This window comes from Clupea harengus, chromosome 25 (genome assembly GCF_900700415.2).
Source record: "Clupea harengus chromosome 25, Ch_v2.0.2, whole genome shotgun sequence".
Taxonomy (NCBI): Eukaryota; Metazoa; Chordata; class Actinopteri; order Clupeiformes; family Clupeidae; genus Clupea; species Clupea harengus.
The window spans coordinates 13,527,127-13,545,261 of NC_045176.1; the positions used below are offsets into that span (position 1 = coordinate 13,527,127).

The following is an 18,135-nucleotide window of genomic DNA, read 5'->3' on the forward strand; positions in this document are numbered from 1 at the left end:
GGCGTCCAATCAGCCCTCAATTAGGTCAGAACAATGTCAAACCACCGGTGAGCTTCTGTTTGCATCTCACATATTACATTCTCCCACTCTATAGTCCATGCAGCTGGCGTGAACTCTGACAACACAGAGAGAGCAAAACCACAGCTGGCTTCCAGTCAGTAGGACAGTGTGGAAGAAAGAGACTTGTCCATTTCAACACACAGCTTTTGAATGTGTGTGTGTTTGTGTGTGCGAAGACTGGGGAGCTGCAGAAGATCATCAATCAATCTCAGACTGTCACCAACAAAAATAGTGGATGACATTATTCTATTTTTAGAGGATTTAGATAAGGGGGGTTCTTTGTCATGTCCAAACCAAATTTGTTGGCAGCGTTGATGTTTTTTTTTTTTAAGACAATGGATCACTCCAATGAGGGGGTGTCATTTGCAGCTGAGGTCAAAACTAATCGAAAGTCCTTTTTTACTGGGGGCAGTTTTCCATGTGTGTGTGAAATACAACTAGGTCAAGCCCTGGCCACTCACCCTTATCGCCACGGATACACGCTCCAGCGGTCACTCTGAGCTGAGTGAAATATGAAGACCCCTGGCACATGCATTCAGGCTCCATATATATTTTAAAAAGCTCAACGAGGGGTCTATCGGTAGGTATTGACATAACACTTGCCATGCTCTATGTAATGACAATCTAAAATATGCTATAAACTGGCAGTTATGTAGCCATTCTGAGCCCAGTTGCAGATAGCTGGTGTTGTTCCCTTCTCTCACAAGCCACGAAAAAGTGCTACACTCAAAGTACAGATGAAACATGAGACATCCAAATACCAATCACTGGTGGGTCCTGCCATTGTGCCCTGCTTCATATGTCTTATACCATCTCATATCATCTGTTGCCCAGGTGTCAGTCACAGATAGGCACAGAAGTCTATCACCACGAGGAAAACACCCACCCATCTCATCTGCAAAAGAACCTCTGCTCGAGCACCCGCTCATTAAACAAAGGCAGATTTCGCTCCATGCCCTGCTCAACCTTGGTATGCCTCCGAGATGAGCCTGATTAGGGGCTTTTATGAGCACTTAAAATGCAGAGTGACACTGTCGCAGAGGAGATGACACTAATTACAGCTGAACTCAACAGTTAAATGCCCGCCCCCATCTTACGCCTAGAGGAATTATGGGATATCACCAGCAGAGGGGGTTGGTGGGGCCCCGACGGGAGAGGCAAATGGGCCCTCTAATGATCCACAACGCCACATCTGTCATGCTAATCATCTGATTATGTTTACAACAAGGATACACACACACACACATTTTTGAGAGATAAATGGTAGCATTGTGCTGGACAGCTGACTGCCTCCATTCATAATGTTTTCCTCCCTGCAACCATCCCATTCACATTTCAACTGGAGGGGTGGGTGGGTGCCTGGGGGTGGGGGGTGTAGCAGACCACTGTGTCTCTGTGTGTGTGTTTGGTAGGGGGTGGCCATTGATAGGCCATTGAGGTTAAAATAAGTTGATGTTTAAATATGGCGTAAAACCATACAAATGAATCAGTGTAATTTCTCCGACATCTGCATGAGCGGTGATTAGATGTTGACCCATTCAGGGTTTGAGGTTTCATATAAAATCCAAAGATTTTCATGAGTAGAGCAAACACATACAAAGCCAGGTGCTATCTAAAGTACTGCTAGCGTTGGTATGTGAGTGCATCAGCATAATAGGTTTGTTCAAATGTATGACTATCAAGTTATCGAGAAAGAGAGGGATAGATAGAAAGATAGATAGATAGATAGATAGATAGATAGATAGATAGAGAACAGACACTGAGGTAGGTACAAAACACAGTATTCTATATATAAACCAAATGTTTATATATAAAGCACTATACTATATATATATTAAACAAATTGAATTTCAGATATAGCTCAGTGCAAATGAAATGTAGAATGTGCGTCATATATTGTCAGTCAGAGGATAAGCCCTCCTCTTTTGGCACAGAAGGGAGACATTATATCACACTATTGAGGTGGGCAGGAGAGGGCTGACAGCAGTGTCTCAAGGCTTCTCTAAAGTGGCTGAGGGAAGAGACTTGTGGCTCTTGGTGTATAATAAGATTTGAAAGCGCTGATGCACATTAAATGGCTAACATCAGTCACAGCCAGCCAGTGCTGGCTTTACATGGGACCTGTCAATGTCTATCAAGGACATGGATAAAAGTCAGTGGTTCACAGCTTTTCGAAACTGCACGTCTGAATGCTTAGTGCGGGTATGTGTGTGGCGCGCGCGCGCGTGTGTATTCCATCTGTTATCATAAGAATACCTGGCAGACCAACAAGAAATATGTAAGCACGTACCAGTTCTAAGGTCTATTACTCCTGACACTGAAAAAGCCATTGCTGAGATTGATCTGCCTCGACATTGCACTCTATCGCAACGTGATAACAAGGTGGGGCACTAATCTGTGAAGTATGTGGTGATACGCAGCTTTTATTTTCCACATCTTTCACTGTCACAGAACTGGACTGCTAGCCTTATGATATACAGAAAATATCTATTGATAACTTTACCTGTGTTATGTTTTCCAAGGTGTGTGCTTAAAGCAGAGCACATCTCTATTTTATGGGTTTCAAAAGAAGTTGTTTGTGTCCTTGCTGTCTTACACTGCAGTTTTTTTTTTTTTTAAAGAATACAGTTTTACTCTTACCGCAGTATGTAATCCTTGACTTCTACAGGCAAAACTGTTTTTTTTTTTTTTGTCTGAGATTTAAGCTGATAGGAATCTACCAAGGCTATGCACTGTTCCATAAGAAAATCTTTGACAGTTTTTTATTTTTGTGTAGAATTTATAGAGACATTTGATGGTTACAGGCTAATGAGATATAATATAATGATATAATGGCACGACACTCAGTCTCTTAGCCCAAACCATCCAGGCTTAATCTGTGAAAAAGGGTGACCCCATTGCCCAAACCGTTCAGCCCATTCTCTCACAACTGGTTATGGCTGTGAAAGGGTTTAGTAATTTCCTTTAGAAATGTAGAACAGAGAATATTTAAGATTTCATGCTATTTTCAACAACAACAACAAAAAAACGCATTTAGGATTATGTCACTACGGAGACCTGCATTAGGCCGCGTTCACACTTGACTTCTTTTTTAGAAAAAAGCGCTGCCTTCAGCGCCTTTTGAGCGCTTCAGAATTCATGGATACCATGTGACGTCACTGTGTTTAAGCGCCGCCATATTTGTGTCCGACACAGACACATTATGGTCACAACCTATGGTCACAACCCACAGAAAGTTCAAAACGCTAGGGGATATGTTGTGCTGTTGAATGCGCCAACCCAGATATACATTTGTATTCTATTCCTAAAGATTTAGGGAATGACTGACCTGTTAAGTGAAAGGCAGCACGTTGATACAATCGTGAATAATTGCTGTGTCTTATCAAAGCTATACTATCCTGACAGCAGTCGACAGTGTCGCAAAGTGACGCATGCGCAATGTGAGGGACTACCATCCGCTAAAGGACTACCGTCCGGTAGCGACAGGTATGCTGGTACCTACTCTCCTCGTCCTGATTGGTCAGCTGTCAAAAAGGCGCTTGACGTCACCCAGCGCTTTTCTGAAAAGTTGAAAAAATTGAACTCATAAAGGCATCAGGGGTTGCGCTTTTTAAGAAGTTGTTAAAAGGCGGCCGCTTTTTGAAAAGGCGTCCGCCTTTTGCCTTTTCCCATAGAGTTGCATGTAAAAAAGGCGCTGGTAGTCGAAAAAATTAAGTCAAGTGTGAACGCGGCCTTATGTGATAAAGAATTTGGGAAAAGAAAATCTGAAATTGTTACATAAGCATTCTGAATAAATAATAATAAAAAAAACACGTACATAGTTCCAACTGTTTAAATGGTGATTGGTTAAGGGTCCAAAAAACATTTTTGTATTCTTGACTGTTAGTTCTTTGTGCATCACAGAGTAAGCCATGCTATTACTACTTGACTACTAAGTTACTGTGAAGAGAGGCCAGGCTTCTGCTGTTCAGTTCACCCATCATGCAGGTTTTATTGTTGCCTCTGTAGTTAAAACAGACCAAATTTGATTCTATATTTATATTATCTTCAATGGGTTCTTTTACATCACACATTTTTTTACTTTACCTGAGTTGAACTGGTTTCAGTTTATTCTGTTTGGAAGTGTTATTTTTTTCATTTGTCATAATAAACTTCAAAGTAAAGACCTTTACAAAAAGTAAACAACTTTGAGGTGAAGGTCTATTCAGCAAGTGTGATATCAAATGCTTTTGGTCCCTGAACTGACAAATCCTTCATTAACACTCTTTATGTGATAACAATGGCTTCCTCAATGCCAGGCTGTGCAGAAGGTAATTGGTTTTTATGGATTGAGACTTTTAATTTATTTATCATGAAGTGACACTAGCAAATGCTATCACTTGGAGAGTAATTAGACACATAGGCTTCTATGTGATACTCTATTTCAGGTTTAGGCAGGTCTCATTTAGATGTTTTCTACATTTGAATTTGAAATATACTCTACATATTGTTGACTTTCTAACATAACATAACATAACATAACAATAAAGACTAATAACAACACACTATTTTGGAGCTTACATAACAAAGGTAAATGGAATTAGGTGGAGATGCTGCTGTCAAACTAAACATATCTCTGCTTTACTATGGAAAAATGTTATCATAATTCAACTGATGTCTTTCCTGATGCATTTATCACCAGTACCATGTGTAGACAGCATGGTGAAAATATGGGAGAAGTACAATGTGTTTCATGGCAAAAATGCTGAGCAGAACCAAACATTAAGGTTTAATGCGCAAGATGAACAACGTTATTACCAACATGGGAAAGTCTAAGGCAAAAATAGCGCGGGAATGAAAAGGAAAAATAATGAAACATCGGCACTTGCCCCGTTCTGTGAAAACTCAGTGGGTCTATTTCATTACCTCCTTGTCAGTAACATTTTTATTTTATTTGAGGGGTTCCATTGTTCAGCTCACTAGAATCAGCACTTCTCTCCCCCACGATCTTACATTTCTCCCTAGCAGCACTAGATATTCTGGGCAGACTGTTGAGCTTTGGTTTGCAGGTCAACTGTAGATGACATTTTGTCCAAGTGCCTTTCTCCACCCCCAACTGCATTTGATATATTGAAGTAAGGCTCGTAACAATATAACCGAAATTGAAATTTTATGTTCTTTTGTTTTAGAGATGATTGATGAAATGTAACAAAAGTCGACGTCAGTCAATGTCAGGGAAGGTGGAGGAGGAAAGACCATAGAAAATAATAGAAACATATAAAGTAAAGCAGGCAGAGGTGCAGAAAATGTCATGTGGGAACTCCAGGCGCACTGGTTCATCCGCCACCCACTCAATCTTTCTTAGTCTCCCTTAACCCGTCAGAATATATGCAAACCCAACCAGAACAGAAAACAAAAAAAGGTTGAGGATTGACCGTCGGGGCTAATTGAGCCCAGTGAAGGCAACGGGAGGTTTTCTTTAGAGCTGCACCTGAGCCAATGCCTGCTCTTCCTGAACCTTCCGTTTGCCCTTTTCACCGGCTCGACCACCGAGCACACAGCCTGGCCCACGACCATCAGCAGAATCTATCATGTGGACAGAATTGCTGAGTGGCTATTACTCCTCCGCAGCCTCCATAAAACCAGGCAATTAAACGCTATTGGCCCATTCTGCACTGTCTTAAACCAGGGAGCCCTGGACACTGGCTGAGGATGGAGATGGAGAATTAAGGACTGTGACAGTTACTGTGAAATTGCATCAGATGAAGAGGATCCTTTCAGCATAGCCATGAAACACTACTTTATCTCCTAAGGAAATGATAGCCACTTTCACTCCTGTTCTCAAAGCTCAGTGTCACCATAAGTCCAGCGAAGTTTCTCTCTTGTAAGTGTGATTCTACATTCAACCATGTCACCATCTGTGACACAAACCAGTCCATTTAGTTGTCTGTTGTGTCCTTGTTCTCCACCTTACTCACTTCACTTTAGATTTCAATCTGATATGCAATATCTGATGTACAGTGTCTGTGGTTGACGTATCTACTTATCTTATCTCTGTGAAAGGAGCTGGGCTGAAGCTGGTGATCCCATATGTATTTATTTACAACACCATCCCTGAGTTTGAACATTTCCATTTTATACCTCAGTGGATTTTACAATCACCAGCAGCTCCATACACGGCCCGGGAGCCTCCTCTAAAGTGTCCTCTCAGCCAATTTGCTCCTGATCGAAAAGATGCCTCTGAAACTGAGGATGCATTAAATATTTATGGAACAGAGTTGCTTGAAGCAAAGGAAGATAACAAGACAGTAAGTCTTAATTATATAGCATAATGTTACAATTGTCCTTTTTTTTGTACCACTGTATGTCTTGCTTTTGTTCACCCCAAATAAAGAAATCCAATCTGCAATAAAGCACTTAAATTATATGGAATTCATTTTTTTTTTATTAAGAGATGATCAATTATGTAGTTTGATTGTCCTGCTTCAATCATTGCATCAGCCATATGTTACATATCAGTTACATATACGTAACATAAGCGTGTCCATACGTGCGCCTCTTTTTGCCATGCTCCTGCAGAAAAAGAATACTAACAATGCCTCCTTACTATTTATGAACTGATAAGTTCATGTCTTTTCTTGGTAGTGGTACAATGTTTATTTCCCACAGGATGGGAAACAATGCTGCCCTGCTCCCGCAACCTGCTCTGGTCAGCCTGAAAAACATTGCCAGCTCTGCAGTCAATTTCTCTCCTGTCAGATTGCAAAAAGGGCCCATTCATTAAAGGCTGCCCCCTTCTTCCAAGCCACCTAAAAATAACCCCCCTCCCCCTAATCAAGTCATATGTAGGTACACACACTGCCGCAGAGCGTAATGTGCATGCAGCTCCGGCAAGCATGGCGAATGCCAGGGTGTCTCATTAGGTGGACAAATCAGATTACATTCAATCTGAGCGCCCGTTTGAAGAGAACGGAGCTATCACTCCCCTTGCAGTATTCTGCTGGCAGACGTATGCTGAACGTGAATCCGAGAGAAGCTCTTAAATAATTCAGCCCTTTCCTGAGTATAGTTTGCTATAAGACTAGGGACCCCTGCCATCAGTAGGTTAATCTGTTTGCACTCTGTGGTACCTGGGGAATTCCACTGTTACTTACCCTGATTAAATACTTCAGGCTGGCGCACAAGCCATCACAAAGCCCATAGCTTGGAATAGTGCAAGTGTAAGTTGATGCTGTTTGACTACTGCATAATGTGAGTCGAAAGGCAATCAATATGATAAGAGAATGGTTTTGCCGTTGCCCGTCTTTGTAGATATAAGGAAAGACCTCATGGATTGTACATGACTTATGCCTGCTACACTCTCCTGCAATTACATTGAAAGCCAGCGCATAAAAAAGTCCATTTCACAGAGAGCAATGCGGTTTGTCATATTCACAGGTGTGCGGGTGGCAGGCTACCTATGTTCTGCTCTGAAAGGGCCGTATGTAGGTTATTTGGGAAAGAAGTCGAACATCCACACTGACAACAGTAGCAAAATGTATCAATATTCACAAGTAATTTGTTTGAAATGTATTGTTTGGAGGATAACCCTTTGAGATGCAGCATCTCATTTTCGAGGGTAATACATTTGTTTGTATTAGATGTTGTGCCTTTTAGATGTTTTTTTTATTACAACTATTTTGGTGTACTTGAAGACATTTTTAAATGATAACAACCATAGATACAGCAACCTATCTTTAAATCTAATTGATCTAAACATTTACTGTTTTGTAATTGCCTTTCCAACTGTCAATGTGTCTCAATGATTAACTGTCTCTGTGAACTGATACACTCTGAATACAAATATTGCCCATTTGTCAGCCATAGAGCTAAACCTTCGGTCTCTGCGTTGGTCCAGTGACCCAGCGATTTCAGACCGCTGATGCATGCTACCCTCGAGTGAAGCCTTCAGCCCTCTAGTCTCTGGTGGCCGACCTCCTCTGCCACTCTCCAGAACAGCATTGATTCCACAGTGTTTGCCTACTCTGAATATTCTCACTCTTGGCCTCAAAATAATGCGTTTCCAGTGATCGTGCCCCTGCCTCTCTGGCAGAGCGTGGCCTCAGCCCCGGCTGAAGAGAACCCTGGAGGCCTATCTCACATTCCCCCTCCTGCCTCGGCAGCATTTCATTACTGTGACTCCACCCCTCTGCCATTTCCCCTCCTCCGCTGCGGTCTTGTCTGTGGATGGGAGGAAGTTCCTGTGATTAGGCCCGATAAAAACAAACATTTAGCCAATACGGCCTGACACGGGGGAAGGGCGTGTACACACATTGCTTTCCCTTGCGGATCGATGACCGGGCAGTCTGCGCCCAGGGAGTTTGTGCCGACAGAACTTAGTGTCCATTTTGAGGACTGTGGCATTCAGAAAGAAAAGCCCAGACCCGAATCTTTCTTTAAAATCCCAGCTCAAAAAAAAAAAAAATCAATGAGCATTCAGAGTGCACAATGAATGGCTGCTATTAGAGGTAATTACAAAGGTAACCAGACTGCAGTCTTGCCTGTCTGGATGGCCTGAAGGAGGTGAACTAGAAAAAGGTAACAGGAAGAAGCCATGCAACGGAGAAATAGGGATTGTTGTTTACTGTTTGTTAGTTTCTGATTATATTATACTGAAATGCATCACTGACCATGGTTTTGACAGAGCTGACTTAGCATTCTGAATTTCAATGTATACTTTGAATGGAAAGCTGCTTCTTCTATGGCCTCTGGCTAGAGTCTCTGCTCTTTGTAATTATCTGTCAGACACAGCCGTGATGACACTGATGCATCCATTCCATGAATATGTTTTAATGGCTCATTCCCTTCACTTCCAGTACCTCCCTGTCCTTAAGTACTAGCTAAAATATGACACACAGTAGTGTGCGGAAACAAGCTCTGGACAGATAGACCTGCGTGCTTAAATATGAGCGGTGCTTATTGATTGTGAAATCAAGTCCCTAAAGTGGACAGAGGGTCGATGCTGAATCAACACATTCACTTGTCACAAGGAAGCACCAACCCCAAACATCAGCAACAACAGCAAAGACGCTCTATTTTCATCACACAAATTACTCACTAGGACAAAAGTACTGGCTGTGGACCTGAAATTTGAGCCCGTTGTTTACACGGTCTAACCACATATCTCTCCTGCTGGCCTAGGCTGAGGTGACTATCTGACCACAGGTATTAACTGGCTCTGCAACAGACATGAATTACACCTGGCCCACACCTGGCCCACACCTGGCCCACATCCGTGTCAGCGCCTTTCCAGAGGCAGTTTCCCGCTGACATTCCAACCCATGGTTTTCATGTAAGCTGCGTATCATGCAGCATGACACGTATGCATTTATTGAACAAACGTCTCAAAATAAAAAAAAATAAGCATATGTGTATTAAATGTGGGCAAATGAATTGAGCACATGCATTCAAACCAATGTATAGCCCGTGGTTAGTTTTTGCAGCATGGAGAGATTAGATTGTGAGGGTTTCGTGAAGCAATATATAATATGAGTTGGAAATGGCATGACATGACCGGGTGACGCTGAACCACACAGTGAAAAAATCATGGTTGGCTGAGTCCCGTGGCGGTGAGAATCCTTGATCCTGGCATTGCTATGCACAGACATCATCCTGGTGATTAGAGGAATGTGTGCTGGATGGACTTTAGCTATGCAAGAAGGTGATATTTAATTCATTGCACGCAATCTGTCCATTGCCTTTCTCTCCATAATCATGCCATTGGCAGAAGTACAGGCAGGCCTGGCGACTGAGTGGCCAAGATTTCTCTATGCCAATACTCACTCTCTAATGCCATGAATAATGATCGCCCTGAGCACGTCAAACCACAGAGATCCATCCACGGGAAGTCGAAATACTAAATTCAGGTCGTTGTGTAACTTCTTTCCTTTTTCTGTCTTGCACCATCTTTACACCTTCTTGGATTCATTCAGCCAATGATGTTTTCGTAAAGTATTACATATTGATTTTTGTCTTGAGGCGATGTTTGACTAATCTGCTAAAATTCCGTTTTAACTGACGTGCTTGCAAATTACCCGAATATCATTAAAAATATTCCTGCTTGACACGTAACTGTTTTGTTTCATTTCGTATCAGCCCGTGCATCACTTGTGTGTGTGTGGGTGAGTGGGTGTGTATGATGAAAAGTGATGTAAGTGTAATTGGAAAACTTTCATATCATAGAACAAAAGACCACTGGCACTTCTCTGGACATTCGATGGGAAAGCATTGTCCACTTGCCAATTCAAATTATGTGCAAAACCAAGCAGCAGAATGTACAAAAGCACAGCCGAGTCTACTTTCAGATGGCTAAGGTTAAACACTGATTTTAATTAGCTTCTAATTAAACAATGGTGAGAAGACTATATGAGAGCACTCAAGGGTCACCCGATTCCTTAACTCCCCAGAATGCTGTTCTACATTCAACAGTGCTGTTTTAATCTGCATCACATTCAACAGTGCTGTTTTAATCTGCATCACATTCAACAGTGCTGTTTTAATCTGCATCACATTCAACAGTGCTGTTTTAATATCTGCATCACATTCAACAGTGCTGTTTTAATCTGCATCACGCTATTTTCAGGCACTGGATTTACATGGAAGGTTCATTATTTCAGAAATGAAATTTGCCCCACGTCCCAAAATATACTGCAGAATGAACCGACTAGGAATCACAGTAACAACTCTTAATCTGTCAACTACCTGGCACTAACTCATTTGTAAGTGTATTGGACATTAGCAAATACATTTGTGGAAATACTACATAACCAGGGTGGGAGTCAGGTCAGTCTCGATGTCAGGCAGGTGAGGTATATTTAGTGAATCGATTCACCTTCTAAATAGAAGCCTTTTCTCAGCGAGGGAGTGTTGTCTGCGTCTGCATCAGTGGCAATAGATTCCTACTCACCAGGATGACTTCCATTATCTTTGCAGGAATGACTTTGCAGTCACTTCGATGACCGTGCGCCATTCTCTTTTGAGATGCGTGGTAAAGGAGTGAGCTGATGAGCTATGGCAAAGTGCCCTGTTCCTGTATTCATGTGGGATAAAATAGTGTGATAGGGTTTAAGGAATAGCTTTTACTCTTCACGAGGACGCTCACCTTGTCTGGTGTAATTATAGATGTTGTTGCAATCGTATCTTTCCTCCTTGTGAGGCACATAACATGTGGCGGGGGGGATGTATTGTTTGCTGTTTTATAGGTAAATGAATCTTTTATTCAAGTGGAAAAGTGACCTTGCAGAAGAGCAGGAAGTGAAATACATCAGCAGACTTACAGGTTTACTGAATATGACCCCAGCAAATGTAATGAATTCTGTGAAGTACTGTGTAGGAGTATAGGTGCATTTGTGCATGTGTAAGTGAGTGTGTGTGTGTGTGCGCGCTTGCCTGTGTGTTTGTGTTTGTGTGTATGTGTATGTGAGTGTGTGTGTGTGTGTGTGTGTGTGAGTCTGAGAGGGAGGGATGTAAAGCACTAGAAAAAAGGCATGCAGTGACAAGGTGTTATGACCTTAAGAGCCTGTTAAAGTACTCTTGGGAATTGCTTTAACAGAAGAGAGATGAATGCTGTAGTGTGCTGCGTATTGAGTGAGGCAACGCACTCTTTAGAGCTGTTTAATGCTATTTTAAATATAAATAACATTGCATTCATGATCTTGATGATATTTCAAAATAGTCAAATACCTTCTTACTCTTTTCCTATAATCAAATCAAGTTGGAATCTAAGCAGGAATCTGGTGGGGAGATGACTTATTTCAGATGAGTCAGAATTATACACAAAAAGCTAACTAATACATATGAGAAAACATGATCAGATTCTGATCACGTGGGCCTAATAAAAATGGTTGTCCCTGATCAGTGTGACTATATAAAAGGGTGTTGTCCCTGATCAGTGTAACTATATAAAAGGGTGTTGCCACAGCTACCTTCTCTAAAATGGAGTTGTTGTGCTGTTATACTAAATATCAACATGGCATGCTTCTTGGAGCACCGCCAATCAAATGTCTCAAGTAGACCTAACTGCTGTGTAAAGCTGTTCATATTCACATTAAAACCCAAGCATGACTAAAAATGTTTACTACAAAGGTTTATAATCAAAACATACACTACAATATAATCCCAATATCGTGAGTGAATCTCATAAAATGAAACTGATTAAAAACACAATTTGTTCCCTCCGGAGACAAACTGTTTACAATTGATTGGAAAGAAAATGGACATGCCTGAGGGCGTTGGTTATATAAGATATGAGGAGTGTGCTATTATGGCTGTTTGTCTGAATCATGAATTCCTGTTCATCTGTGAACGTCCATCCTGTAATTTCCTCTGAGAGGCTATAACCGTCTCCTCTGAGTATGTATAATCCTCAGTCAGTCAGTAAATCACCAGAGCATTTCTGCTGGATTGTAGGACCTGTACTGTGAAGTGTAAGTGTATGATAGCATGACCTGTCTATGTTTAAATCAGAGTAGAGGCACTGGAAGTTTCAAAGACCTACCTACACAAATGGAAATAGAAGCATTTATGGTCTTCAACTGGAAATACAACTTGACTATTCAAAGACCTTCAAAGATCATAATATTCCGAGGATTTATTCCATCTCTATTTTCTGTAATGGCTTTTATTGGTAACATTAGTTATATTCCCTTTGCTACATAGTAAATCAGTCATTAAATACAGTGTAGCACACCAATATGTAACCACAGTTTTGGCCCCCTTGACCTAAAACTGCCTGACTCTTGCATACCCACCCTTCTTAAATATATATATTTAAGTTTATCTAGAATGATAGATAGATTTCTCCCATTTTACTTTAGAGATGGGGGTACTGCAGAAACACCACCCTAACAGCAGAGGGCGCTGTAGAAAGGTTCAACTCCCTTCTTTTTTCCCTTTGAACTAACCTTTTTTTTTTTTGCTTTAATCTCCTGTGGTGACAAAAGTGTTTTGCACTATTTTGCAATCTACAAGTGTAGACTATACATCATTGTCTCTTCCAAAAAATGCAATACAATGCAATGTTTTTTGTGTTGTCTTTTTACTGAAAAGAGTATTGGAGGGTCACAGATGTGCAGTTGTAGTCATGTATGACAGTGAGGTCTTCCACAAACTGTTTTTCCTGCTAAACACACCCATAGTTTGACAAAGAGCACCATCCATTAAAGATACATAAAGATTTCAAACTCAATTAACTCTCTAGTCATTCCCATCTGCATACATGACAAATTTCTTCCCCTGAAATGTATTTCTATTCAGTGTATTTATTACAGTTACAGCAGGAAAAGAATGATGTCGCAAAAGGAATATCAGGCCCGATCTCCTAGGTGATAATTAAAACTTCTATGGCTGACAGACAGGCCCAACCTGGCGACACAATTGGCTTAACAGCAGCCTGTTCCTCGGCAGGGGGAGAAGAATAATATGATTATCCTCCCAGAGAATCAATTCAGTTCTCTTTCCTGGGACGTGGCTCCCACAAGGAAAGAGCAACCTGATTGTGCAGAGTCCTTGACATCGGTGAAAAACAAAAGCTGTGAGCATTTTTTGAAGGCCTCTATTTCATGTCCCCTAGATTTACTGGAGGGATATGGGAGAGGCTGCGGCCACGAGCGTCTTCTTTTCCTGTGACACAATGGCTGCCTTAAAAATCCGTACACTGCTTGAGCTGTCACTTTACAGTCCCCTTGATGTCACAGTTTCAGGTTCATGAAAGATAGAGAAACAGCCTTATTAAAGATCCACGCATCAGAGTGGGCCCGTGCTGGAGGAGGTATGACTGTCAATCTAAAGACAGAGTGTCAAGAAACACAGCGTCTCCCTGGGGAGCTTCCTACATGTATTGCCAAATCTGGGGCACATACTGCCACTGAAACCCAGAGGAGGATTAAAGCTGCTGTGTTGAGGACCGTGTGGCTTTGTTTTGTGCCGAGTAAAATGACAACATGCAGGTGAGCAAACTTTTTGGGCAAAATAATAAAAACACTACATCAGTTTTGGTTTAACCTCTTCTTAAATCTTAAAACCATTTAAACTAAACAAACAAACAAATTGAATTTGGAGGTCTGACTGTGACTCAGACTTCTGCTTTTGACTGAGTGATCATAATGACTTGTGGACTATTCAGGAGTCAAAAGATATCATTATTTATTTAGTCCTTGCATTCCTCAATCCGTCTACTAATTTACCAGAAACCCGCTTGTTGTGACATTTGGATTAGTGATGGTTAGGGATTGTGATGGGTGGGGTGGAGGGATGTTGTTAAACAGAAAAGCTGTTGCCGTTGTAGCATGAGGGCTATTTCTTGAGCACAGAATTTCCATAGGGTGTAATTGCTATCTGCCTTGCAATGTAAACCCCAGCCGTTTTGGCTGACATATCCAGTGGCCTCCCAGAACCTTGTGCCATGAAATAAATAGGCAGATAATGAGGGTGTCCGATGCGTATGCACAGACTGCTGTGCTGCAGGGGTTAGAGTGGAATGGAGGATGCAAAAGGATTACAGAGGAGAACGAGTTTGCCTCGCTCTTAAAACCACTAATGAGAGAAGATGCATGTCTCCGTCTCTCACTTCTCATTTCCACTACTCCACCCCTCCTCCTCCTCCTCCTCCTCCTCGTTTCTTTCCCTTCTCAGACATGAGGGTACCCCTCTCTGTTAGCAAGATGAGGTAGCATATAGCATATAGCCAAGCAGAAATCTACCACTGATTGCCCAAACCAGCCTGCCATTTGTCAGAGAATGAAGCCAGTGCAATTTCTCCTCATTACTGAAGAGCCTCCCAGTGCCTCCTCTAATCCCACCTCCAGTTCCTCAGAGTTTTTTTCTTTTTTTTTGCTGGAGTGGCCGGCATTAGTCATTTTTATTACCAGCACTTTGGCCTTGACCAAGTTGGTGACCTGCTGGGGTTTTTAAAGCCTCATTGCAAAGTATATGTGCCTTCTTCAATTAAACTGGACGAGCCCATTTTTGTCCTGGTGACAGAATGGTACTCAAACTTTGTCTTCAGACTCTTTTAAAACTGACCTTCCCATAAAGGGAAAGACAGTCAGTTGCATGCAGTTATACTGTGACCTGTGACCCCTCTTACAAGTATCCTCATGCATGTATGCATGAGTGTGTAATGAGAACTACAGATTTTTAGGCTCCAAAGTGTGTAATGTCAGACAGACTAGTGGCAGTGTGAAGGATGAGCATCATCACTCAGCTGCCACTGGGACTGAACATTTTGATAGCATGCAACAGTGATGAAGTGTTACATTTTGATTTATGTTCAATGGACTGAAATTTCAGGGATGTAATCTTAAGTGAATTCCTTGATCCTGTCTGTCTTCATTTCTGCTAATGATTGCATTAAACATGATCATGCAAATAATTATTTTGTCTTTTTAATACAAATAATGCGAACTATTATTTATTTATTTGCATTTATAAATGCAAATAAAGTCCTCTTTTTTAGTTTGTCTGCACATTCAAATCGTCCATAAAAGACAACATTGATCTCATGATATTTTACTTTTCCTCTGGCGCAAGAAATGGCTAACATTTACCCTGTGGCATTTGAGAAATCAATAACCTACCCCATATTTCTCAAAACCATGACTAACAAGCTGGACATGTTGTACCGGCGTGCATACCAAAACTGCAATTCAGGGCTTTAAAGACCTGTATAAAACTTGACTAGCTTCATATGAGTCAAAGCAAATTTGTCAAAGCCTCACACAGACCTAATGGAAACAATCTTCAGTTGTGCCTTCAGTTGTGTTTTTTGGACAACATCCCAGTTGTTCTAATTTGTATTAATAGGAAAACATGTTAATTGCCCAAATGCATGAAAAAAAGATCCCTCACAAACATTGGAGACAGGCACTAACTGCTCCACATCCCTCCTCTGCGGGCCTGTCCTTACCAGCTGAGCTCCGAGTATTCACTGGGGCCCAGACCTTTCATCGCCTACGAGACACAGAGCCCCAATTGAGCCTCGCCAAGTTTAATAAACATCTCTTATGTGCCCGAGTGTATTAGCTGGAGTTAGGAACAGGGAGTAGCTCCATTGATTTCATGCATAGAGCCATAGTTTTTATGCTTCCTCTGTCTGTTTCCGGAGACAGGGATGTAGTTGTTTGTCATGCATAGCCCACTTGTGACCCTTCTTTTGTATGAGAGATACTCTTAAATGTGCCTGGCTAGAGGCCATGTGTGTGTGAGTGTGTGTGTGTGTGTGTCTGTCTGTGTGGAGGGGTGGGTGACACTATCTCCCCCCAGCCCCTTAATGTCTTGGTAAGTCCAGTTGGTTTGTGTCAGTAGAAACATCCCAGCTGATTGTGGCTTAAGGTTTAGCAGAGGACAAGTAGTGGAGACTTCACAATCAAATGGTTTGTGCACATTGATTCAGTACCACGGACAGCGACTTACCAACCATGCCTATTGGAGCAGACCTTCAGAGTGATTGAATGGATTTTATTCTACTCCAGGAAAAGGGAAGGATTTTTTGTTTGGTTTTATTTTGCTGTTGTGCTGCAATTCAGTGATAAAGGCCGCTTTTGGACCGATTCTTTCTTTATCATGGATGTTATCAGTAACCTAATGTTAAAAATTTAACAGCATATATATGAAATCAGTTATTTTATAAAGTGATACAAAAATGTAAAATGTGTTTTTGCAGGGATATGTTGTTCCATTATGTATTATGTATGTATTTCTGTTTGAATTATTTTCTTCCATGAAGGCCGCTGAAAATAATAAAGGTCAATAATGTAGTTCATTACAGATTCCATATCAGTTGCAGACTTATAAGACATTCACATTAAATTGGACTTACCTAAGCTATGTTTTGACCACAATCTCTGGACTACAGAATCCTGCAAGGAAAAAAGAATATGTTAAAATAGAAACTGCAATTAAAATGAAATCTATTAACAGGATAAATATCACAGCACTAATGTCTGGTTTCTCCTTTTTTTCTCTCCAGTATCACTATGTTAGTGAAAACCTATATTTTATTTTTTTCCAATTAGCTAAGGATGATATGTTCATGATCTACCTCAGTGACAAAAATGTTGAAATAATAGCCTGTTCTGTCTGAAAATAAATTTGGTTTATAACAACAGTTACTTGTGTTGCTAGAAGGCATATGCCAAAATGGCATGGAATGCAATTGGATTCTAGAGTCCAAGCCACCTGTCAAATCAAACTCTTTCTGAATCTTGAACGGGAGACAGAGAATGTTATCCTTTACAAAAAGGGATCTATTTAACTCTGTTAATTCAACTGTATGTGTAGCCATGGTGACTCTGTTGCCCACTAATCAATTTCCCTCACTCATACCACTCTCCGTTGGTGTGTTTTAGGTGACGACAAAAACATTTCTCAACTGATGGTTTCCAAACATATGTTCCAGTTACACTATGGCCGTGAGATAAAGGAAGGCTGTGCCAAGCTAGTATTATGTCCTACTTCATACTCCAGACCGTTTTCACACAGTGGAACATTGGCAACTTCCCCTGTTTGATCTATTTATGGCAGGCAAAGACACAAAGCTAGGTTACAGAAGATACTAATAAATGCCATGAAACTACAATTTTATGTTGAAGAGGTGCCAAGTACACATGTTGACTATTTGTTTCAACATATTTGTATTCATTCTTCCAGAAAATGAGCAAAATGTATTGGGGTAACTCTGTACGTAACTCTAAACACACTCATTCATTTCCCATCCCCATGATTGCAGCAGCCATGCTAATACTACTTTGAAAACAATCATCACTGGTTAGAAAATGTGATCCCTTGATTGTATTGACTTGATTTCTTCAGTTCATTTAAGGACTCTCACAGTCACAACATTACCACAGACATTTGTTTTTTCCATGAAAAGAAATTTCTAGATGTAAAGTGATTCCCAGTAATGACACTCCAATCTGGAGCCAGCCGAGGGGCTTCACCTCAAGTCTGTTTTGTGGAACAGACATAATTTGTTTTTAGCCCAGCCTCCACATGTTCTTTTCTAAGAATAGCCTAAACAACTGTCACAATTAAATAAGCCTGAACTCTCAATATTCTTGT

General features: G+C 41.1%; 1 protein-coding gene across 3 annotated transcripts in view; it reads right to left on the reverse strand.

The window, feature by feature from the left end:
* Nucleotides 1–18,135, reverse strand: part of tnr (tenascin R (restrictin, janusin)) — a 101,390-nt gene that overhangs the window by 61,021 nt on the left and 22,234 nt on the right. For all 3 annotated transcript variants that reach the window (XM_012825734.3, XM_031563315.2, XM_031563314.2), the window contains exon 2: nucleotides 16,895–16,934. The gene's annotated coding sequence lies outside the window, so the exon portion shown is untranslated. The remainder of the gene's footprint in view (nucleotides 1–16,894; nucleotides 16,935–18,135) is intronic.